At 37.2% G+C, this 26,143-nt stretch overlaps 1 protein-coding gene and 1 long non-coding RNA gene across 17 annotated transcripts in view; one reads left to right on the top strand and one right to left on the bottom strand.

The window, feature by feature from the left end:
• Positions 1 to 26,143, bottom strand: part of BAZ2B (bromodomain adjacent to zinc finger domain 2B) — a 233,243-nt gene that overhangs the window by 198,383 nt on the left and 8,717 nt on the right. For 5 of the 16 annotated variants that reach the window (XM_087949911.1, XM_026674556.2, XM_087949923.1 and 2 more), the window contains exon 2: positions 11,136 to 11,228. The exons of the other annotated variants lie outside the window; for them this stretch is intronic. The gene's annotated coding sequence lies outside the window, so the exon portion shown is untranslated. The remainder of the gene's footprint in view (positions 1 to 11,135; positions 11,229 to 26,143) is intronic. 16 annotated transcript variants of the gene reach the window in all.
• LOC148133152 (uncharacterized) lies at positions 10,900 to 24,328 on the top strand. Its single transcript, XR_015746531.1, has 3 exons — positions 10,900 to 11,051; positions 11,157 to 11,251; positions 24,206 to 24,328. It is a non-coding gene; the product is annotated as an uncharacterized LOC148133152 (long non-coding RNA).

Here is a 26,143-nt window from a genome sequence, read left to right as displayed (position 1 = left end):
ACGCAAATAATCTCTAAATTCCAATAGATATGATAAAGAGAATAAAAAATGTATTTAGGAAGAAAAGAAATCCACTTGTTCTATAGTTCCAATGATTCATCCAACAATAGCCCTAAGATATCCCTACCGATAAGAGTTCCTATCCTTTCTAGCCCACACGACAACAAAATATACAAATAAGACAATAACATACAATATAGAATAGCACCTACAGAGAATTCACACAGACCTCCTTATCAAGGATGCAAGACTCACAGATTGAGGAAAATATTATTCTGATCCTGACATTTCCCGATGCCCTCTACTCTCCCTAGCAGTCCAACCCCACTTAACAGAAGAAAACTGGAGTCGAAAACATCGTACGGTGCCAAAGTAATTATCGTTGCATTTGAGCATATGCTTCCTTCCCTTGCTTATTACTACCCGATGGCTGGGGCAAGAATGGGAGTTGTTTTAAATACTGGTGTCTGGAGAACCAAGAAGAGATCCCTGTTATGCAGTACTAATAAGGACACGACGGTTTCATTCTTTTCATTCTTAAGTCCCTTTTAATTAGAAAACAATGGTAATAGTCTTAAGTTTTAACAGAAACGTTCAGAAAAATATCTTCCTGAAAACTAACACTGTCCTTCTCAAAACATTGCAAGCCTAGAAATACCCTCATCCACATAAACAAGGAAAAACAAGGGGAGTGTAGCATATTTGTATTTGCAGCAAAAATGTGTTTTGAATGGGTGAACACACCATACATGTCTTAAAAGAAATTGCTTCTTTTGTTAAAGTCATAAAATAGCCAGGCAATCCCAGGGAAATATGCATTTGAGGTCAAGAATTCCCAACAACATCCTCCCATCCATGTCAACACTCTTTTTTGCATCCTATCAGTTCTTCTTTCTTCCAAGGCAAGGTATATTTTCCGAAGGTCAGATGAGCCCTGCACAAAAACAGGTGTGTAGGAACCAATAGCAGTGCAAGACCACAAAGAACTTTTTTAGGGCCTTCCATGCAATATACACGGAGCTTGGAGAATACATGACTTCAAAAGGTCCTTGACAGTCACGGTGAGTATTCAGGAAGATACAGCTGTCTGTGTTTTGAAGAGTACAGTCCTATACAAGAGGACTATAGAACAGTAAAAGTTAGGTATATGATGTAAAATTGTATTTTAACATGGCAAAAAAAAAGAAAATTAGAAATATAGTCCTCGACTTACAACCACAATTGAGCCCAGAACTTATGTTGCTAAGTGAGAAATTTGTTAACTGCGTTTTGGGCCATTTTATGACTTTTCTTGCCACATTTGTTAATTGAATCACTGCAGTTGTTAAATTAGTAACACGGTGGTTAAGTGAATCTAGCTTCCCCATTGACTTTACTTGTCAGAAGGTCCCAAAGGTTGGTCACATGACCCTATGGCATTGCGACTGTCATAAATATGAACCAGTTGTGAAGCAGCTGAATGTAAATCATGTGACCATGGGGATACTGCAACGGTATGGGAAATGGTCACAAGTCACTTTTTTCAGTGCCATTGTTAAATTCAAGCAGTCACTAAATGAACTGTTGTAAGTTGAGGACTACTTGTGCTTATATCAGTTATCTCTACACAAATATGCCCCCACAATCTGAATAGTTTTGTGAATATTAATGTATAATGTATGTATGTGTGTGTTTGCATACTTATTCAAGAGGAGAGACTTTTTTCAAATGATTCATTGAAAACATGAACAGGATGGAAGAAAGGGTATGAATGTAGCACCAATGTACAGTGATTTGTTTGTTCGTAGGTTGGAGTTTCACCCTGTACTGACACCAAAATATTTTGCCACTTGCTATTGCTACCTTTTTACCTGTGGTCATCGACAGAAGGAGAATAAATATGAGCTATACTTACTTGCTCTGACTTCTCTTCCTAGGCAACAGGGCGAAATGAAATAAAAGGAGTTGGGTAGCAAAAGGGAGCTTGAGAAGGAGCTGACTCATGAATAAACACCGTCAGTGTTTCATAGAACTTAAGTGAGATGTAGACAGTTTTATGCCTCATTATATTTCCTCTCACTTACACAAACATTCTGTAAGGTAATAGATGTGTGTCCACAGGCAAACTAATCAATCAGAAAGCCTAACTGTGTTTGTTCTTTTGTTGTTACAAGGTACCAGGAAGAGAGAGGACAGCTTCTGAAACACAAAATGAATCACTTTTAACCACAAGTGAGTTACTGTGTAGCTACTATATATATGACCACATGCCCAGGGGTGGGATTCTCCCAATGTAACAACCGGTTCGCTGGGCAAAACATCTCATTTTATCCACAAGAATATTATGTTTTTATATAGATAGATCATGGAAGAAAGCCAGAACTCTGAAGAGAGATTATCTGAAATAACTTATAAGCTAAATTTGGGCTGGGAAAAAAAATGCAAGCCTTGATTAGCATCAAAATGTTGACGCAAAAGTATTCAGCTACTCTGAAAATTGTATTATCGTAAGAACATATTTACATATTCTATTAAAACATACAGTGAACAACAGCACACAGTTAAGGGCTAGTAATCCTGCTTTTAGAAAAAATGGATAGTGCTTCCCAATGTTGAATTTCCACTCATATAATTCAAGGCCTCTTCAAGGAAATTACTGGACTTTTGGTGTGAGAAGCCGAAGCCCTTCTTTTTAAAAGCTAGATTTGAGGATAGTGGCTATCAAGAGGCATATCTGGGATTCCACTGCCTATCCTTGGCATCGAGGGAGTTTCCTACAGAATGGAAACTAAGAGTACAGAGAAGATCAACAAAGATGATTAGGGGATTGGGGCTACAACATATGAAGAACAGTTGCAGGAATTGGGTATGTCTAGTTTAATAAAAAGAAGGACTAGGGGTGACCTGATATGTTCCAATATTTGAAGGGCTGCCACAAAAAAGAGGGAATCAACCTATTCTCCAAAGCACCTAAAGGAAGAACAAGAAGCAGTGGATGGAAACTAATCAAGGAGAGAAGCAACTTAGAACTACGGAGAAATTTCCTGACAGTTAGAACAATTAATCAGTGGAATGACTTGCCTCCAGGAGCTGTGGAAGCTCCAACACTGGAGGTTTTAAGAAGAGATTGGACAACCACTTGATTAAAATGGTATAGAGTTTACTGCTTAAAGCAGCAGGCTGAACCTCCACACCTCCAAGATTCCTTCCAACTCTATTATTTTGAAACAGACCAACAGCATTGCTTCCTGCTCCCAAAATGGTGCATAGAGTCCCTTGAGAAGTCTAAAACAAAAACATGAACCTAGAAGCACCTTCTGCTTTCCATCCTCTGCTGTTCAGATATTACAGGTAATGTACAAGATTAGCAGCCATTAATAACTTTTTAATAACCTGGAATTAGTCCAGTCCTTTCTTCAAATTATAAAAGTTGATGTCCATCCGATAATTTGTGACCATACCATAATTTAACTAAACTTTATCTGAAGAAATGCTTCCTGTTTCTACCTCCTACTACTGAGCTTGACTGAATGATCCATCAATCTGCTATGATCAGTTTCCCCCACAGGTCTTTCCTTTGAAAGTTGCCAGCATGTTATTTTGAAAAGGCAACATCTTGATTTATATCCATCCACACAAGAACTATCTATTTATTCCCACTCTTTGCTTTCTGTCCTTCAGTTATCAGTTTCCTCAAAGTACTGGAATCAGTGGTGGTATTTGACGGGTTCTGCCCGGTTCTGGAGAGCCGGTAGCAGCAATGAGCAGTGGAGACCAAACTGGTTCTCTTTGCTGCTCTGTGGTTGGCCCACCCGCCCGCCTGGGCTCCCATACTCACTTTTATGGCCAGAATTCAAAGCACAGCTGCTTTGCGCAGCGCAGAATAGCGCCGTGCGGCAGCTGCTGCTGCAGCGACCACCATCGTGCAGGCTTGTAGGAGGCAAGTTAGAACGCTTCTGCGCCTGTGCAAAGTGCGTGTTTGGCATGCATGTGCACGCAAAGTGTGTACATGTGTGCAAAGTGCAGCCACCAAGCCACGCCCACCGAACCGGTGGCAACTTTATTTGAATACCACCACTGACTGGAATCCTCTTTACCTGCAGATTTGGCTAGTAGTCTTTGGCTTTTCTCAAAAAGTTTTCACAAATACAAGTAAATAGTGTCTACCTCCCCTCCCCCGCCCCAGCTTCCTGACCAAGGAAGGATACAAAATGGGGAGAGGGCTTCATCATGCCCACCTAACAATGCTCTCTCTTCTTTAAAAAATATTGGGGAAAATTAAGGGTCATTTTAACACTTAATTCCCACTCCTATGCTCATTTAATCTAATCATTAGAATACAATCCTTGACATACAATATCAGGGTCTGTAGGAATCAAATTATCAGAAAGTACACAATCTTGTTATACAACAGAGAGTGGAGTGGAGTGGAGTGGAGTGGAGTGGGATGGGATGGGATGGGATGGGATGGGATGGAATGGAATGGAATGGAATGGAATGGAATAGAATAGAATAGAATAGAATAGAATAGAATAGAATAGAATAGAATAGAATAGAATAGAATAGAATAAGGATTAGGATTAAGAATAGGAATAGGAATAGGAATAGGGACAGAAAACAGAATTGGAAAGGACCTTGGAGGTCTTCTAATCCAACCCCTTGCTCAGGCAGGAAACTCTATATCATTTCAGACAAATGGTTGTCCATTTGCCAACTTCCAGTTGTTGCTGGACTCCAGATTCAAAATAACTCTGAAATCTTAATGAAACAGGTATCTTTGAAGAAATCATGCTAAGTCTTCTTAAAATTCAGTATGCTTGATAATTATCTTAATGTTCATTACGATCACCACCCAAAATACTCATATACCTTAAGTAATTAAATATTACTTTCTTGTGGCATATACCTTAAGCCCCACAAGCCTCCTTACTATTTTTGCTTTCAAAATTGTTGCATGGTAACCCCTATGGATAGAAATATAGAATAAAATTTGAAATAATGTCAATTTTTGTCACAAAATAACATTTCCCCTTTATAAATGCCAATTGTTTTTAATCTCCTGGATCTTAAGAGGCTCTCTTTTTAAAATTAACATTCCACTAGATTACTTTTCAACCTTCTGGCATCGAGACTGACCTCGGAAATATGTATTTTGGAACAATAGAAAGAAATCACTCAAGATCAATGACAGTTGCTCAGGCAAAGCCCAAATCTAAACCAGACAAATTTACAATCTAACAAATCAGAGAAAACCAATGTTTTCCATAGTTAGAGGTAATATTTTTTCAGGTTGAGAAGACTTTGTATTCGCACACTTTAATCTCTAGTTATGAGTACAATAATTTATCACAAAAACCAGATAGCCCTACATCCATCAAAACATTCTTGATTCCTAATGCCTGAAACTCTCAAAGTGTAATTTTAACAAATCCTTTTAATTTGGATATAAAGTGACAATTTGTCTGTCAAAACTTGGATCCAGTATGCTGAAAAAATGCACAACCAAAGGTAGAACAAAATCTGTGAGGGTTTACGATGTACATAATATTTCACAATGGCATTCTAATGTTTCCTTCTTTGTATAAGCTTCTGTTCAGTTGATCGAACCCTAGCCACAAGTCAGATGCTTTAAAATGACAGTTATAATCTCAAAATTAAGAAACAGGCCATCTTTGAAGATCTAACAACAGACTGAGGCAGCCATCAATTGTCACCCAACATTTTGAGGGCATAAATAGAACTTCCATTATATTTTTAAATTATCTGTGGATACCTAAAATTATTTCAGGCTTCAACATTGTGGGTCCAAAATTAAGTTGCCTGTCAAGTACAATCCAACTGATATGAGGCAAATGCTGTTTCAGATGCAGGTATTACGTCTTTCATGAGAAAAGGCCCTGGTGCATGCAATTGTGTCATATAATTCTTCTCCAGACCCTTGATCAGTAAACCCAAGATATCACATGTGAAAATAACAGTATTTTTGATAACTTAAGCAGACATAGATCATTTTCATGAATTCAGTAAACATGTAAATGCACTTTGAGTATGCACCTTAACACTGGCCTAAGTGCAAATGAAAGGTGTCCTAGAGGCATGAGAATCTACAAAACTGAACCAGAACATCTGTATAAGAAATAAATGGCTGTAAAGAAACAGTATTGGATCCAAACATTTCCAAGTTGCTAATTGTAACGTTCACCTTCCTGAATGTTTCCCCCAGAAGTTGCAATCCACCAAAGGCTATTAATACGGAGGTCTCTAAACACTATAGAAGCACAATGTCCCGAATTGGTTCTGGCCTTTTCATGGGCATCACTGAGGAGCCAAGGATGAGCTAGGTGAATGATGAAATATAGATCACTTAAATGCTGCAACTTACGTACTTAAGACATCAGGGCAGGGGTGGGATTCAAATTTTTTAACAACCGGTTCTGTGGGCGTGGCTTAGTTGGTGGGCGTGGCTTGGTGGTCTTGGTGGTCATGTGACTGGGTGGACATGGCTTGGTGGTCATGTTATTGGCTGGGCGTGGCCAACTCAATATCACTCACATCGAGGCACGCATCTCCTCGCCTGGCCTCTCATGACTGTGGGGATGCTGCAACAGTCGTAAGTGTGAAAAAGGGTCATAAGTCACTTTATTCAGTGCCACTGTAACTTTGAATGGACACAAGCAAAGTACCAGCAAAGGAGGGGGAAAAAACTCCAGAGAAGTTCCTGAGACAGGAAGTCTAGTCCTGCCAAGAATGTAATAAGGGTTAACGGAGAGGCAGTTTCTGTAAGCAACACCAGAATGTTTCCTTCCTGCCTTCCTTACAGGATTAAGCCAGTAATTTCTTCCAACAACTGGTTCTCCGAACTGCTTAGAATGTTAACAACCGGTTCTAGCGAATAGGTGAGAACTGGTAGAATCCCACCCCTGGGTATAAGTATGTAAAGGTGATGTTTATATGATATCATCATGCAAGTCATTTTGACATCATCATGGTTTGCTGCAGAAACTACAGGGCCCTTCAGAAGATATCTTGATAAGAAAGAATTAGTCTTGATCTGCTGGGCTGATCAAAGGGCCCTCAAAATATAGAGGAACACAAATAACCCCGATGAAGGCATGAAAGAGCTGTTAAGAGAACATTTTAAAAAAACAATTTGAAAAAGAGATATAAGGGAGGAGAAAAAACTCTCCGATATCTCTGTTTTGTTATGTAGCATTGTTTGGTATAAAGGAAGCAGTTTTTTCAAGAATCTATTACTGCTATTATCAGTATACTACTTAAAACTCTGTAACCTTCAATTAGCTGAAACCGTGCATCATAGGACAATGTCAAGGTACCTCAAAATTCACTAACTTACAGAATGTGTATACAGTCCAAGACCCATCACTCCTGTGGAATTTAAGTTTCAAGGATCTTCAGATGAGTTATATTTGCAAACTTGTCAGCTACAGTTACATGCCTGATTTCCAAGACTCCTTGTCAACTTCCCACAAAATCAATGAGTAAGCTGGCTGGAGCTAGAAGTAGATCCAACTCCCCCTGCTTTTTTGCCTGCCTGTGGTCATTTTGTTTCTCTCTTTAGGCAAAGTCAATATTGACAAAGAATGACCCAATGAGTCATAGGTTGGCTAGTACCCTACAACATTAAAGTCAAATTCCCATCAACCTTGTTTCTTGTCTACCTTGAAAGACTAACACAAACATATTTTAGTCCCTTTTCCTCTGTTGCACAACTATGACTGTGGTGTCTGTTAGGATAATTACGATTAAATAATGGGATTCCACTCACAGGCTTACAACTAATCCAACATCAAGTGACAACTGTTGTGTGATTATCTGATTTAGGAGATAGGTGATTCAATAAAATAAACCCACAGTTCTAAATATACCTATCAGGACATTGTACAGACCTTTCAGGAATTAAGTAAACACAAGGGAGGGGGCAGGGCTGTAAAAAGTTATATTAGATTAATGCTAGGAAAGTCAGGTTCATGTTGTTGTTGTTTTCAATCTGCCTTATTTTCTACAAACTGTCCATTCTCAAAAGTATTTTAAAATCTATTTAGACAATCTAAGCAGCATTCTGGGTTTATTTGCACAGCTTATATAATTTAAGACATTTAATTAAGATATTGTTTAAAAATGAATATCAACCTCCTTATTTTAGTCACAAATTACAGTGTACACTGCATTTCATCATGAGCCTTAGATAAAGCTGACAACTTGTTTCACAAACAGTACTTAGGATGGATGGAATAAAAGAAAATTGATTAGACAATATGGCTGTTCTAAAAAAAATAGCTTCTATACGTATCTATCTGAAAATCAAAACATCCATTAATGTAAAACCCAACAGCAAAAATACAGAAAACTAAGGAAAACATTAGCTAGGTTTTTTTAATCAGACTTGTCTTTCACTGCCCAGAGTTTCTAGAAAGATCAGCTGTCTACAAGGTCTCCAAAATTAATGAATAGGAACTGAAAGGCTAGCTGCTGGCAGTAAGATTCTCTAGGTAATAAATTTTAGCATGGCAAGATCTAGTTGTTCAAAACTGGATGTCATGTTTTTTGAAGCTTCTGTCGGCATCATGTGACTTCCACTATAATGGCAACTTTCAGATGTATCAAAGCACTAATCAATATGACAATTAAAGGGAGGCTAGGATTTTGTAGGAAGAAGGGTTAGTACCCTCCAGTTGTTTTCCTTGTGTTAAAACGTGGCCATTTTCCATTCAAGCTTTAAGGTGTCTTCCTGGGGAGTGGCTGTTGTTACAAGCATCACAGGATTTATGCTCAGGACTGAAATCATGGATACATTCAAGGCTTAAATCAAGGCAGTTTATGAGACAGAGTTTTACAGAAGCTTTCTGCTGTTGTTATTTTGCCAATTGTTACTGAACAGTATGTGCATTATGTAATAGAAATAGCAATAGCACTTAGACTGTTATACCGCTTCACAGTGCTTTACAGCCCTCTCTAAGCGGTTTACAGAGTCAGCCTATTGCCCTCAACAATTTGGGTCTTCATTTTAACGACCCCAGAAGGATGGAAGGTTGAGTCAATCTTGAGCCGGTCAGGATCGAACTCCTGGAGTGAGCAATACTGCATTCTAACCACTGCACCACCACAGCTCTCATGTAATCTCATGTCATATGCATAGCATTTGTAGTCATAATGGATTGACCTCCATTGTGGTTAAGCTATCAAAGTTATTGATAGAAGGATTTTATTTTATTTTGTTAAATAAATTATTCTTTCTTATTAAGCAGAAAAGTCCATCTTACTTTTTATCTTCATATCCTGAAGCTTTCTCTGCACCTTTGCCAAACTGCATTTTTTTATGCCATTATTGCAGGTAGGGAAAATACCAAATTCAAAACAATATAAACTAGTGATTTATTTTGTTCCTTTTCCTTTCAGAGAGTTTCTATTTATAAAAACCAAAATCAATTTTAAACATCATCTGCTTAATTGCAGGCTATTTATAAAATAATCTTGTGATACATCTGTTTGCACAAAAAACTTGTGATGTTCCTATTCATAGAAAAGTTAGATGAAATAATGTATTAATTCCTTCAGACTATTGACATTGTAAGCCCTTTTAGACACTGTCTGATGGAAACAAACGTTCCCTTTCAACAGTCACATACCAGATTGTAATTTTCAGACTACTAATGTTATTTACCCATTGACTGAACTAGCTTGGAAACCTAAGAAGCATGATGAATTTGACATGCTGGTATTTTATTTTCAATTAGATGATACTAAGTGCAGGAGCCAGGATAACATGGGGCATACAGGTAGTCCTCAATTTAGGAACACAATTGGGACCAGGAAGGTGTTTAAGTGGGTCACCCTCAATTTTATGAGCTGTTAAGCAAATCACTGCAGTTGTTAAGTGAATGATGTGGGCATTAACTGAATCTGGCTTCACCATGCTTGTTGAAAGCCAGCTAGGAAGGCTGCAAATGGCAATTATGTGACCCTGGGACACTGCAACTGTCAGAAATACATACTGGTTGCCAAGTGTCCGAATTTTGATCATGTGGCTGTGGGGATCCGGTAATTTGCTGCAACCAACCAGTTGTAAGCCACTTTTTTCAGTGCTGTTATAACTTCAATACAGTTGCTAAACAAGTAGATATAAGTTACTACAGATCTGTAGCATCTGTAGCCAATCTCACTGTACTCTGACAATAAAGGTAGTAATCATCATCATCTTCATCATCTCCAATATCCAAGGAAACATTAGCAGGATAATAGCTTTTTCTTTGGGACAGAGAATGAAGAAACTCACATTTTCAATGGAAGAAAGGCACATAACTACAGAAGTCATTCACAATGCCCTCTTCTCAAGAGAACGTTGTAATTCTGCTGTTGCTATGCATATTAGCTTTTCATTTTTGCATATATATATATATATATATATATACATAATGTAAGCTCTCCTATGACAGATGAGAACTGTCCCACAGTGTCCACTATGTCTATCAGTCTTTGCAGTTATCCATATTTTGATTAGTCCTTTAAACTTTAGCAAAAAAATAATCTTAAACCTCAGAGTTTCCCTTTTGTGTGGAATCATATTTTTAATACATCCTATATTTAATTTATCAGGGGATGCAGGAGTCCCTTGATCCGGTAAAATTAACTCCCAAGATTGTAATTTTAGAGACCTAGGAGCCAGGACTGGGGCTAATGTGGAACAGATTATAAATAGCCTTTCTCTCAGAAACAGAGCTTGGAAATAAGTTTGGGAAGTCAGTTCCTCCTGCCAATGGGGGTGAGAATTTGGCAGACACTCTGCTCTCAGCTGCCAGAATGGACCGTGTTTATTTTTGCTTTCCCCAAGAGCCCATTCTTGGAGTGGTGATGATGTAAGGCTTGGCCACGGATTCCAGAGTTATAACTGGCTGTCTAGTCAAGTGGGCAAAAGATGAAAGCAAGAGCAAGACAAATAAAGCATAAGAGAAAAGGGCTGAAACTTAAGAGCTAAATGACAACCATGCCATTTTTATTTCATGCTGTTTACAGGTTCTGAACGTATGGCCCCAACAATATGTGAAAGCTCCAACGTATGTCATTGATTATAACGCAGAGTAAGATCTCATATTACACACCACTGAGCCTGTGGCTGTTATTAGTGAATACTTACTTACCCTGCATTTGTTTTCTTACAGTGCTCACCTTGCGCTTCTATTTACTTTTCTCCATCTGTGACTACTCAGTCCCAATGCAAGCACAGACTGAACCTGTTTGCAGGGACAAAAACAAGGTAACGATCACATCGAGTTATTTTATGTATGTGCTTCAATAAGGAGCAATTGGCCGTGCCGTGCTAAAAATAGTGCAAACTGCAACTTGCATCTCAATAATATTAGTTAACAAAAAGAATATTATTGTTATTTAAATTAAAGACTAAAAGAAGTTAGAGCCCAGCAGATGTAGAACCTTTTCTGTGTATTTCTCATTCGTTCCCTGGACTTTAGGCAGTATAGCTCCTTTGGAGACTGGTTCCAAAGTAAAACTCATACACTGAAATTTTGCATTTGAGGAGGTTCACAATGCCTCCTGGGAGGAAACAGTCTAATGTTCAAGTTGCAAACATTACCCTCTCATAAAATGGGTGTGGCAAATTGTGAAAATAATATTGAAAAAACAAGGCAGATATCCATATAGATAAACTAGATATCTATATAGATAAAGTGAAAAGGTCTAAAATTTCACTGAATTACAGAAATATCCAAATACTCATACAGTATTTAGCTGCTGTTCTTCACTGAACCAGCATAGCCTAAACTAAGGTTTATTTAAATCAGTTAGCATGTGGGACAAACTTCAAGAAAACAAATTCCTGCATGTCTAATCCAGTGGTTAAGACCAAATGGAAGGCATAAAAGAGCTTTCAGAGAATAAATATTGCACTAGCCACAGAAACAGTTTACCTCATGAATGTGTGATTCAACAATGCAAATTTAGAACCCAAACCATTGGTTAAAACCAACATAATCTTGATAAATCCCCAGGATTCTTCATTCCAAGCAGGCACTAAAATAGAAGCCTCAATCCCTGTGCTCTGCTATACCAATCATAGTCAAAAATAAGTGTAATTATTTTTTTTTTTTTTTTTTTTTTTTTATTTAATAACAATTAAAAAAAAAATAAAAAAAAATAAATAAAAATATTTAAAAAAAAAAAAAAAAAAAAAAAAAAAAAAAAAAAAAAAAAAAAAAAAAGACCAAGGCCCGCTGCCGATCTACGCCCCCTACAGACCCTTAGGAAATGAGGTCAATAGTAGACAGTCAGGAGTTTGGGGTTGGGTTGGGTATTTGGGGAACCATTTCCCTAACTTGTCTTTATGTACTGAGGGATCGGGAGGTGAATTTACTTTGAGATTTTTGTTTATCCTTAACATCTTCCAACATTATAAATGGTTATTAGTGATAGTCTTATTTTCATTTAGCACTCATGGTACTTCTTAAATACAACCTACATGGAAGAGTGGCAAGATTGTTGCTAAGACGATTGAAAATGAAGTTGCAGGTACGCAACTGATAGCAATCTATATCTACAAATTTTCCCAGAAATAATAAATTTGTACTGATCCAAAACTAACAGATAGATTCCATGTATTTTATATCAAGAAATATTCAAACATGCCACTTTTCACCTATTATTTGAAATAGGGTGCTTCAGAAACTTTGCTATGCCACCTGATGTTCTTAAAGATCACTCCAATATGAAATATTCTTTCTCAACTACCTCATTTTACCTGGCAAGTTGCAGAATTAAAATTATATTGTAAAAATGCTAATATGTTAACATTTACAAATTAATTTAAAATGTTATGAAGTGTTTCTAGTAATAAATTGCTATTGCTCTCTCCATATTCCAAAATACTATTGCAATTTTTATGACGTAGAAATGTCCAGGTTTTATTGGACCAAACGTTTCAGTTTTCCGAAGGCTGTAGGATATACCCAATATAGTTTCAGTGGATTTAACACTATGCCTATTTTACAATAGGGAAAAGGTTACTGACATCTTTCCAACTGTCAGCAAAAGTTAGTTGGTTCAAGCGTGTATTAATGTGATTTAAATGATATTAAAGTAAGGATTGCAAAAGGTTGTTTTAAATCTGTCAAACAGGTTTGAATCTTGCTAATCTAGTTTACAGTTTAAAATATGAAATGAAGGGGAGAAAATCCATTTCAGGCTTGAAACCCAGCCAGAAGCCTTAAAAACCTATCATTGCCTGCATTTCAATGAACAATTTCAAAAATGAGTTTCATAACCTTCGGTCTTCATGTGTATCAACAATAACTGAGTAGGAAAAACACGTTTTATTAATGAAATCATAATCAGTTGTATGTATGGTAACCATGGACACACTTTTGAGGAGGATTATGGTCAGATTTTACTTCAGGCCATTTTAAACTAAAATGTAGCACACGTACAAAGATATACTCTGAAGTTTGTTTTGAAACCCTGCAGGCAATAAACCTTGTTATTAACTAAGGAAGAGTGCTCTGATGTTTGTTTCCTACTTGCTGGCTTCCCACTAGAAACTGTTACAGGAACCATACAATGGACTAGATTTTCTAATCTAGTTGGGCTCTTAATCTCCCCACAAAGAAAAGAGGCAGGAAGTCTAGGACAACCTTTTTCCACACACAGCAGTAGAATCAGAAGGATACTGTAATCATACTATTACCAATTCAAGATACCTAGAAGATTCTGGACTGTGAAAGACTGATCCAAAATCAATATCTGCCACAGGGGTTGGCATTGCTGGTGCTAAATTTCTCTCATTCACAGTCTGTATTCAATCCAAACAATGGTGGGGCATTCAATAAATGAATTTTCTGAAAACCAGCAGCAAATATAAACAAGGTAGACTGCAAATATGGGAGTCAATCATACAAAGCCATTGCTTTCTACTACAAAAAAAACCAGGTGAAAACTCCAAACACAAATTTACCCAAGTAACACATATAATCCCTACACAGGCAAATAAAATGTCTAGAACAGTTCAAGGAACTACTCAATGATCCATCAGCAAAGGCCACCCATTTTTGAGATGCACAGAATCCAGATTGCTTGTGTGGGTATTTGCATGAAAAAGTCATATAATACTGCATTGTTGTAAGAGGGTTGCTGTCAGACACTCTGTAGAACATGCAACTTTCTCAGAATTGGAAAACTTGCTTGCTTCCTATTTGTTTCCTGAGGAACATCCCTTTTCAAGCCCTACAAAAAATTCTGCCTAGTTTGGACAGAAGAATATCTCCACTTATATCTTGGGTTGATTTTTACAGACATCATCACCAACATACCAGGTACAAGCTCAGGTCACCATCCATCCCACTTGATTGTTCAAAACAGATATCCACTCAGTAAGCGACTCAGTTCATAAAAAGAACTAGCTAGCTGTATGGCATGGCTGGTTGGGAAAAAAATACACATCTAAGTCTAGATTATGAGCCAACAGCGGGGTGTATGTTTTTGCAAGAGAGCCCATCTCCCACTGTTACTGGCTACCACACCAGATCTAACAGAGACACATGCTCCAGCACCTTTCCATCAAACAATGCCATTTTATTGGAACCAATAGTTTTCTCTGTGACAGTTCCTGCCTGTGGAACAGCCTCCCTCTGGAAATCCAGATATCCTTGGTTCTGTTAATTTTTTATAAGGCACTGAAGATCTGGCTGTTCCCCCAGATATTTGTTCAAGGGGTTCAAGATTCAGTGACTCTCTTGATTAAAGTTATTTTTATAAATTATATATTTTAATCTCAGACTTTGTGGTTTGAATCATGGGATTGTTGCTTTCATAGTGTGAGATGGGCACCCATATGTATCGTTTAAATAAATAAACTCGAGTAACTTATCAATCTACTGAGCAACTTACACAAATGCAAATTTCAAATGCAAAGCATTTGCATGGAAACAATTTCAAGAAGGCTGCTCTGTAAAATTGAAATGGAGCTGAAATATTCAAAGAGCCAAAAGAAGACAAGTTTTATGATGTGAAACTGATCTCTAACAGCTAGTGGGATGCTGATGCAACCAAAGTGCTATGGTGCAATCTTTCTGTATTTATCATGTCAATGGGTGGTGGGTTGGGAAGTATGCTGTGTGCTTTTGCTTTAGTGATATATGCCATCAAGAAGCTTGTGCTCTGGGCAGTCTAGAAATCATGTTAAATAAACAAACAGACACTGCTTACCCAGGCAACACTGGCATACAAATACAAGCTTCTTGTATTGATGTTGTTTGTAATACGTTGCTCTTCAAGTACTCAAATGGTAAACTGAGAGGATAAAAATATTTATTGCTGGACTTGGATTCTATCATTTTTAACTAAAACCGTCAAGTTTTATTTTTATTCATTTCCAATGACAGAGCTGATTAGTCTACCCATGCAACAAAACATATCAGTACAATTCTCAGACTGCAGTGGCAAGAACACTAATTTTAATCTTCTACTTGTTATACATAACTGTACGTTCTCTCCTCTCCCTTAGAGAAAAAGTTCAGGATCTTCTCCTGATCGGATGATCTGCAGAAATTATTTTAAGTATTTTCTCTGATTGGAGAACTAATGAAATGGCAGCACAGTGAGGAAACGGAAGGCAGTGAAATGCTTTGCTATAGAAAATTCTAGGTTTATTTCCTATATTTCCACCAAAATAATTTTGTCCAATGCTCCGGACAAAAATATACAACTTTAGGTTTGATCAGTCATTTACTAATCCAATAAAATGCAGAATGATTGCATATTCACAGACCAATTGTTGAGGGAAATAGTATCCTGTGACTCTTAGTTAAAATAATATGCCCTGTGATATATAACCTCTGCAACTTTTAAAAACATTTAAACTAGTAGGATCTTCTAAAGATATATTTAAAAAAGGATTCCCCCATAATTTTCTAAAAATCACTAGGTAGATGTCAGGAGATTTTTGATACTTGAATGAACAGTATGTTTTCATAGTAACTATAACACTTCAAAATTTTCTTTTTCCTGCCAGACACTGAAATTATTTTTTTAAAAAACCAAGAAAGCATTTTCAGATTTCCTTCAGAAACTGAAATGATTAGAAAACAGTACACAATAGTTTCTAAGTCTTCTGGGTTTTTTTCCCCAAGATAATAATTTAGTTTCCATGAAAAGCGAAGTAGAAGAATGGAAATAAGCAGAAGATTATCAGTTTCAGTTGCAAGCATGTTTCTTCTTCCATGTCAAGCTTCCAGTTACCTTAGCAACCAAGGCGGCATCAAGGGACACTGCATGAAGTACACTTTCATGAAGGAAAATGTTAGCCTTCAAAAAAAAATCAACAACTTTTTTCAAACAGAAACATTATCTGACATTAACCCAAGTCCTCAGTGGACTTTCTAGTTCCAAGTACAATTGCTTGGAATTTAAATAATTGGTTCTTACCTTTGTGTAAATAGATTTAAGTTTGAGATGGAGCAGTGGTGGGAGTGGCAGGGGAAGGATAGTGTAAAATCTCCAGTCAGAGGTGGTATTTGCTGGTTCTCCAAACTTCTCAAAATTTCCACTACCGGTTCTCCAGAACTGGTCAGAACCTGCTGAATACCACCTCTGAGATGGAGGTGTGTTTTAAACAATCACAAGTAAATGCATAAAACTAAAATGAAAGATTCTCGTCTCTCAATTTGACCTGGAAGAGAGAATACGGATTAGATCCAAATCCTTTCTCCAACAGCAACAGCAACCGCAAAAGTATCTATCTAAGATTCAGCTTTTTCAAAACGTCCCAACTCCAACTCTCTTTGAAAATCTGGTTGATGCAAGGACCACCATAATAGAACCAGGTCATATAAGTCTCTTAACAGCTCTGAACCTGATACAGGTGTCTCTCCTTCCACAATTTAATTTCATCAGTTTCTTTGCCTCTCTTTCATTCCTTTCTCCTAAAGCTGGCAAGATATTTCCTTTTCCTTAGGTGATGTCCGGGGAGGACCAGAAGAAGGTGGGGAAAGGGTACACAAATACATTAGGTATAGATGTGTATATAAGTGCTTGTGTGTTTTAAATGTGATAGTAGACTGAGCTTTCCCCAAGCCAGGGAGAGACCATCTGGAGCCTAGTTTGCAATATATACAAGCAGTCAGTTCTTAGATTCTCTGCTCTGTGTGTGTGTGTGTGTGTGTATACACGCACGCGCACCAAACTGTCCTGAACATATATTTTAAAGTGCATGCTTCTAGGTATTATTCTCAAATTCTGAAACTTATGAAGACAAACAGGTAATTGCTTTAAAGATTTTCAAATACTTCTTTTAAAGAGGAATTTGAGGCAAAACAGAACTGTGTTTTTTAAAATAATTTCTTAGATATGAACTTTGCTACCCCTTATTTGCCATCTTAAAAATACTGAAATTTATGTTTTCTTTTCATAACCACTCAAGCTCAATTTCTGAGATTTCTGTTAAGCAGAAGCAGTCTAGAGTCTAGACACTGTTTTCAATACTGGAGTATGTACTTGTGCAAAATATACTTTCCTTTCCCCCCCCCCCCAACCCCCAAAAATGTTAGTGTAAGAGTTTCCCAGAACTTCCTGCTTCTACCCCTATCTGCATTGAAGGTTTACTGGATCATGTTCATTCATTCTGTTCCTCTCTATAACTGGGAGTGAATGTAAGTGGAAAAAGAGAATTTTTTAAAAAAATTCTTAACTTCAATTACAAATTTCACATTGTATTCCTAACTTCTTTATTCTGACTAACCCTGAAAACAGATTAAAAGAAACTGACTTCATGCATTATACCATAATTGAACAATTTTTTTTAACTCTCAATTGGTTTGGTTTCCACAACACATCAAACCATATCCATGGATTATAAACCACAATAATTGGTGTTAATACACATTCATCCCAAACCAAAGCAACATTATGACTTAGCATGATGTATAAAGAATTTGATGCTTTCTCCTTTCCTTTCTAACATTTTACATGAGGCTGATGGGTGAGCTCATTCATCATCATGGGATAAGGTATCATCGGTATGTTGATGATACCCAATTATGTCTCCTGAGCCTAGGTGAATTAAACGCTGCCATGAATATCTTATCTAAGTGTCTGGCTGTTGTGACGGTCTGGATAGGAACAACAGGCTTCAGCTGAACTCTGGCAAGACTGAGTAGCTTTGGACTTTAGGGCCTATTGGTTCCAGGACTATGCCATCTTTGGCATTAGAAGGGGTTGCATTATTACAGACAGACCCAGTACACAATCTGGGGTCATCCTACACTCACTACTCCTATTTTGTGAGAATATGGCAGTTGTGACTAGGAGAGATTTGCACAGTTTAGTCTTGTGCACTACGGGTAGACCTCAACTTACGACCATGATCGAGCCCAAAATTTCTGTTGTTAAGTGAGACATTTGTTAAGTTAAATTAATTTGCATTAATTTGCATTTTGTACTTGTTTTGAAACTTGCTTTTTGATCGGATTGTTGTGCACCACCCAGAGTTGCTTTGGGTGAGTGAGCAGCTATATAAATTTGATTAATAGATAATAAATACAGCAATCAAAGGTAATAGATTCAATAAGCCAACATAACAACATTGTGGCCTCTTGTTAAGTGATCTTTTTTATTTCTATGAGCCCAGAAAAGGTTCCTCAGACAAATTATAGTTTAAAACTTAAAAACGAACTGGAAACCATTGAACAGCATAATCAAGAGCAGAAAAAAAAACAGCGAGCTAAGTTGTTATGTAAGAAACTACTCAAAAGCCACAGGGTACAAATGTTTTAATAGGTTGCCTCATACTGTACAAAAAGAACAGTTTGTCTTGGTTTTGGGAAACAATTTTCAATCAGAATTCTGTCACAGAAAAGATTCTGTCTATATTCCCACCATTCAAACTTCTCTTGATGGTGGTCTAACAAAACAAGTTCTGAAGCAAATCAAATTTTACACGTTCATACTGTATGGGAAAAGATGCATCTTTCAGATATGCTTTGTAGTAAGAACCGTGGAAACTGTAGTTTAAAAAGTGAAGCAAGGACATGGCCCCACTCCTTTTCTTGTAAAACAGTTGATCAGCAAAACAGAAAATAAGTATTAATAGCTTGGAGTTGTTCTGCTTTTCCCTCTGTCCTATAAAGGTTCTATTAATAATGTTTAGCATAACACAACCAAGAAAATTATGCAAACCAGTTTTGCAACAATTCCAATAGTACAATAATTAAACAAAATCTGTTCCTGCATAGGCTCTTCTGTACTTAATACTAGTCAACCTGATAATAGTTAATCAAAACTATACATATTAAATAAGAATAATGTCCAAAATATTTAGTGTTAGGCAGGGGTGGGATTCTACCAGTTTGCACCTATTCGCTAGAACCAGTTGTTAACATTTTAAGCAGTTCGGAGAACCAGTCATTAGAAAAAAATACTGGCCTAATCCTGTAAGGAAGGCAGGAAGGAAACATTCTGGTGTTGCTTACAGAAATTGCCTCTCCGTTAACCCTTATTACATTCTTGGCAGGACTAGACTTCCTGTCTCAGGAACGTCTCTGGAGTTTTTTCCCCTCCTTTGCTGGTACTTTGCTTGTGTGGAGTGACCATTCAAAGTTACAGTGGCACTGAAAAGTGACTTATGACCATTTTTCATACTTACGACTGTTGCAGCATCCCCACAGTCATGAGAGGCCAGGCGAGGAGTTGCGTGCCTCGATATGAGTGATATTGAGTTGGCCACACCCAGCCAATAACATGACCACCAAGCCATGTCCACCCAGTCACATGATCACAAAGCCACGCCCACCAACTAAGCCATGCCCACAGAACCAGTTGTTAAAAATTTTGAATCCCACCCCTGGTGTTAGGCTAAATAACAGAATGCAGCCTCCCAAACACAATGTAGTCAGTATCATATGTAGTAAAAAAAAAAATTGTCTTTCATTGCTCCATAGCTGGCCTTTGTCAGACTTTCCTTTAAGGAACAAAAATACCAGAAAATTTAGAAAGCATTAAAATGTACGCTACAGTTGATGCAGAGAAATGTACTAATGCATCACTGACTTCTTTCATAGAGTGTTACAGATTTTATATTATTGCAATAGATGGCTGAGAGACTAACAAGGTCTTCTGCATGCAGCGTTCCTCCTATATTATCACTTTTATTCCTAGGCAACATACTTCCAATGGAAGCAAAAGTATGTATACAGGAACATTTCAGAAACAATTTGGAGCTGAATCCTTTTTCATATGCATTCCAAGACATGTATTGGAAAAACAAAGAGAATAGTAAGTGATCTTTTTTCAATCTGCAGAGTTTGAAAGAGAGAAGAAGGTTGCAATATCTTGCAGAAGATATAGAATTCTCCACTATTCTATAAGCATTTATTTAGACTGGCCTAATAATGCCATATAGGGGATAAAAGAACTAAAGGTCCTATCATCTACAATGGTTTAATCACTCCACACTTATGCTCTAATCCCCAAAGCATCACAGGATGAGGTAAATTAGAGAAAAACTACAAGTTTCTAAGCTTAGATCAGGTAAGGAGAATATGTTATCATAGCCTTCCTTGACTGGGAAACCTTTAACTGTGCTAGCATTGAAATCCCAGAAAGTGTAATCTAAGAATATCTAGACAATACTGTGCACTAACCCAATAAAAGGTACTGGTTAAATTATAGGCCTAGGACTAATACCATAATCCAGTACCAAGAATCAATACATTGAATTTTCAAGTTTACCACAGTTTAAGGTCTATCCTCAGCCACAGATGCTCACTGAGGGAACTATAATCAGTTGCTATCTGTCAACCCAACTTTTTTATTGTACAGGGGGGGGGAAATGGAGATATGAATGTAATGTGCACCACCTTCAGCTCTTAGAGGAAAGGAAGCATATACATCAGAAAGGAGAGCGGGGAGAGAGAGAGAGGGAGAGGGAGAGAGATCATAACAGGCCTCTGTCAATAAACTCCTTAGATAATGAAAATGACCATTCAGGAAGAGCAGACAGCTTGGAACAACAAAAAACAGATTGGGAGTAGGAAATCAGATACACTCTTTTTTAGAAATATTAATACCGCTCTGTGGTTTTCAAATGTAGTCATACCAATGATTCTGGATAAGGGGACTTAATCCTTTCACTCAAGTCCCTCAGCCCCTCCTTTTCAGTGCAGTCAGCCCATTTTAGAACAGAGACAATGGCTGTTCAATTCCCAAAGGTTTTCCCCCACCCCAGTAGATAAAACAATTTCCAATGCAGTGAATATACCATGGAACACAGTGGAGACGGTCACCAACAAGTGGAGAAAATAGGGCACAACAGTGACATTACCAAGAACTAGATGTCCCTCAAAAATTGAATGAAAAAACAAGAAGAAAACTGATCTGAGAGGCTGCCAAGAGGCCTACAGAATTATTAAAGGAGGCATTCCAGACAAGAACTAATTATATACTACATGTGATAACAACCCCCTTTATATTCTTCATATGTCTGGGCTGTGGGATAGATGGCAAGATGAAAGTCTTTTCTTACAAAGAAAAATAACTAAACCTGGCTACATTTTGCAAAAACCTACATAACGAAAGTATGTGGGAAAATGTGTTATGGTCTGATGAGACCAAGGTTGAACTTTTTGGCCAAAATTCCAAAGCTACTTTTTGCACAAAAACAACACAGCACATCACCAAAAGTACACCACACCCACAGTGAAGCTTGGTGGTGTGGTAGCATTATTCCTTGGGATTGCTTTTCTTCTGCTGGAACTGCAGCATTAATCAAGGTGGAGGGAATTATGAACAGTTCCAAACATCATTCAGTTTTGGCACAAAACTTTCAGGCTTCTGCTAAAATGCTGAAGATGAAGAAAAAGGTCCTCTTTCAACAGGCAAAGACCCAAAGAATACGTCCAAATCAACGAAAGACTTGTTTCACCAGAAGATCAAAGTTTTGAAATGAGACAGTCAGAGCTTAGGCCTGACTCCAACTAAAAATCTATGAGGTGACCTGAAGAGGGCTGTGCATGGGAGATGCCCTCACATTCTGACAGATTCAGAGCGCTTTTGCAAGGAAGAGAAGGCAAAGATTCCCAAGGCAAAATGTGACAAGCTGATGGACTCCTACACCAAAAGCTGGATGCTGTCATATAATCAAAAGGTGCTTTAACAAAGTATTAGTTTAAGTTTGTGCACACGTATGCAATCAGTACCTTGTTTATTGTAATTTTCCCCCTAAAAGATTTCAGTTTGTTTTTTGATTGAATTGTACAGCTTATATGTTATATTAATAGGTGGGAAAAAAACTTCTGAAGTGATTTATCTTGGTCTGATTTTTTTAATATCTCAAAAACATGGCATTTAATATGGGTATGTAGACTTTTTACATCCACTGTATGTAATGGAAGGAGCTTCTTAGTTCTTAATTCTTCTTTCAGAAGTTCTCCCCTTCTTACGCCCAAGTTACATCTTGAAGGTATTCAAATTAAAGCAAACAATTTAGAGTTCATCTTCTTTTCATTTGTCATGGAAAAAATGGTAACAGGATGCTATTTGAAACATTTTTCTTCCTGAAGTAAATCCCACTGAAATTCTGAGTAAATGTATGGTTAAGTCAGAACTTCACATTTACACTCACAATCTATCCCATGCTTGCCACTTTATCACTAGCCTAGAAAGCACCAACACTGCATAATCAATGCCAGATAAATGAGAAACCTGTTTAAATACTGCCATCCTGCTGTGAAGAACACACAATTAATCTGAGTAAGAAGCATCATAGAAAGAGGATTAAAATCAAACAAATGCAGGTACTGACTTGAGTATTTTTTTAAAACAAGAAAATTATGTAAAATAAAATAAAGGCTCAGTAATTCCGAAACAACTGGTTCTGAAGTTCAGCTAGTATATTTTCTGATGTGCTAGACACTGTGGAAAACTGATAAGAATTTGCTAAGTAATTGCTTATGTAGCTCCCTTCACTTTCCCTTTCTTTTCTGCACCCAAGTGCATGGCACATGGGCAAAGTACAAAACCACTAGACTGCCTTTTAAGACCTGTCACATGAAGAATATAACCTTGGCAGTACTCAACAAATTCCCTAGTCAGATCAACAGAAGAAATCAAAGGACTGGAAAGGTTGGAGAATTCTGCTGCTGCCAATACGCAAAACCTAAAGTGCATTTCAGATGTATGACACCACAGCTTCATATAGATAAATCTCTTCCAAACTTTCGATGCTTTAATGTTTTTTTCAGCAGTTTGGTAAAATTAAATATTTAAAACCACATCTTCTCTTATGGTAAGCAGAGCTGAAAGAAAAGGCAGCAACCAATTGTTACAACATATAAAGATCAATAAATAAGTGATAGGGGTATACACTAAGCTCAATCAAGTTCTGTGAGTGAATAATCAGCCTATACAGGTTTTCAAATGATGGCATGTTGTTTGAAACTTGTAAGTAGCATCCTCAAAAAGACAAATAGGCAACCAGTTTTTGTTTTGACTTAGGACCAGTACCAGAGCAATTCAACAGTTTCCCCTACATGTTAGCTCTGTTAAAGATACAAATAGTGGCAAGATTCAGAACAAATAGAGCCAAACTATTGGCATTTCACGCATCAGGACCATTATCACAGCAGGGACTGTCAATCATTGGAACATTCCTATAACAGCTCAGGCAATATGACAATGATCTAGCAAGGGAGGGGGACACAATCTCTGCGGCATACTCAAAGTCTCCTTGCCAGCTTCATGCTTTTTAATTCATCCAATCAGATTGTCAGCCCTGACCTAGCAGAAGACTTGCATCAAGCTTCAAACATTTAAAAACATCAATCATAAAAACAAAGACAGGACATTGAATTATGCAGTATTAACCTCCAGGGTTTGCATACAAAGACCTTAGATTTATTTATGTCCCAGTGCGTTAAGAGCTTCAGTACACCGTTCTTTGCACCAAACCGGCTGCCAATTTGATGAACCTCTCCGCCCTCAGCAGGAGTGCAGCGTCTCTGATTAATGAGTGCATACGTGTGGAAAAGTGTAAGGACAGAAAAACAGGGTTAAAAACACACAATTATGGCTCTGCACATCTATTGGACCAGTGCAATAATTATCTTCAAACTGAATTTCCTGTCAGGGAAAACAAATTAAGCAGTTTTTGCTTACAATATACATTCATCCAAATACTGAAGTAAAACCAGCCTTTCTATGTATTTTCTTACAGATACAAATATAAATGTATGTGCATCTTGGTGCAAGTCTGCTCCCTTTCCAATATAACAGCCTTTGATGTCTTTCCTTGAAAAATATTTTCCAAGCCTCCATTTATTTTTCCCCAATCTTGAAGACATTAAATGAAAGCAAGCTTTATTTGACTCAAAAGAACAAATTAAAGAGGTAGATATGAATGTTTTCTATTATTAGATATTGCCTTTTTGAAGTTTGTGATCAATATATTAAATACTAATGGGCTTATTTATTTCTCTGTTCCTCCCATTCATAATTGTACAATGACAACTGAAACACAGCTACATCACATTCTTGAAATAAAAGCCATAGGGAATAGTAAATAATCTTTTAAAGTTTACTGCCATCTGTGAATATTCTTTTTCTTCAATTTTCAAATCTGAAAGAGAATATGGTCCCAAATCCCACAAAGGGAATAGTAAAACATGAACAGTTAAAAATAAAGCAGGTTCTTACTCTAAAGATCCATTACAGCTTCATTCATGTTCATTATTCATCTAATCTCCACAAAACCAAAAGACCAATACCTGTTATTATTGCCTCACCAAGGATGATTTATTATAATACATTACTTACAGCAGTAAGTATTTTCAATAGAAAATCAACAAAATAGCATATAGTAGTTTACCATTTTTGTGGATGGAGTTTAGCTTTAAAGATAAATATTTAAGAGCTTGACTATTTTATAAAAATATTAGCAATTAAGGTTAATAAGATTAGTCATTTAGGAATAAGCCTTATTGAACTAAGCAGGAATTACCCTACACACAAAGGATCGTACAAGATCGAGCTGTAAACAAAACCAAAAGTGTGTTACTTGTTGAGCTTGAGAATCAGAAGCAGCAGCTTTTTCTTCTTTTTCAACTCTGAAATGTCAAAAGTACTAATTTACTGGGAAATCTATATTAATTTTTTTATCTTTCAAACAGGAGTTTGCCTTCAACATGTGCAAAGTGACCTGAAGGGCAATGAATAGGAGGTGAAGCTAATATGCCAATTGACAAAACAAGCAACAAAAGAAGGAGAAACTAGTATTCACAATCTTTCTCCCATCACACTTTTTGTACTCACAACAGGATTCAAAACTGCACTCAAAATTACACTATCCTAATTCATTAGCAGGAAATATATGAGTGTATCTGATGGCTGTGTTCTCTTTTGCCATATGAGAACCAGGAAAGGGCAATCAAGTATAGGTTGGAAGTTTGATGCAAATCCAAATGCAAATTATGCTGGAAACTACTTTACTGGTGTACTTTTTACACTACATAGACACACTTAAGATAATGATGTGCATACTAGAAAAACAATGAAATTATTTCAAGCTAATGGTGGCCTTTAGCAGCTTGATAAAACTAGCATTTCAAATCAACTCTGAACCACAGGTGGTATTCAGCAGATTCTGACCAGTTCTGGAAAATCAGTAGCGGAAATTTTGAGTAGTTCAGAGAACCGGCAAATAATACCTTCACTGGAGATTTTACAGTATCCTTTCCCTGCCAGCCCATCAAGCCCACAGAACCGGTAGTAAAAAAATTTGAATCCCACCACTGCTCCGAACATATTACAAATATTATTTTTCCTTTGCAATAAACTTTCAGAGGGAACTTAGCTGATTCATGAGTTTGAAATATTCCTGTAATAGTGGAGAATTTGGTTGTATTGTGCATGTTAAAGCCAGTATACACCCCAAATACGATCTCCTTTGAAATAACATATTAATTTAGTCATTTTGACCCTTTCCTCACCCTTCTAAATGGAAAATCATTTGTCCTTCTAATTTGGGTCTGTTCCCTTTGCTAAAATGAATGGAGAAGACTTGACAAGCAAGTAGCTCTTTTGCTGAAACCCTTAGTCAGCAAACCTGCAGTGAATCAGACTGGATCTATACAACATGTGTTCTCCATATACACAA

Source organism: Notechis scutatus, chromosome 1, assembly GCF_049901735.1.
Source record: "Notechis scutatus isolate UNSWTSFEM ecotype Mainland chromosome 1, rNotScu1.2, whole genome shotgun sequence".
Taxonomy (NCBI): Eukaryota; Metazoa; Chordata; class Lepidosauria; order Squamata; family Elapidae; genus Notechis; species Notechis scutatus.
The sequence above is the reverse complement of the archived record's forward strand: the minus strand, read 5'-3'. Positions and strand labels throughout refer to the sequence as shown.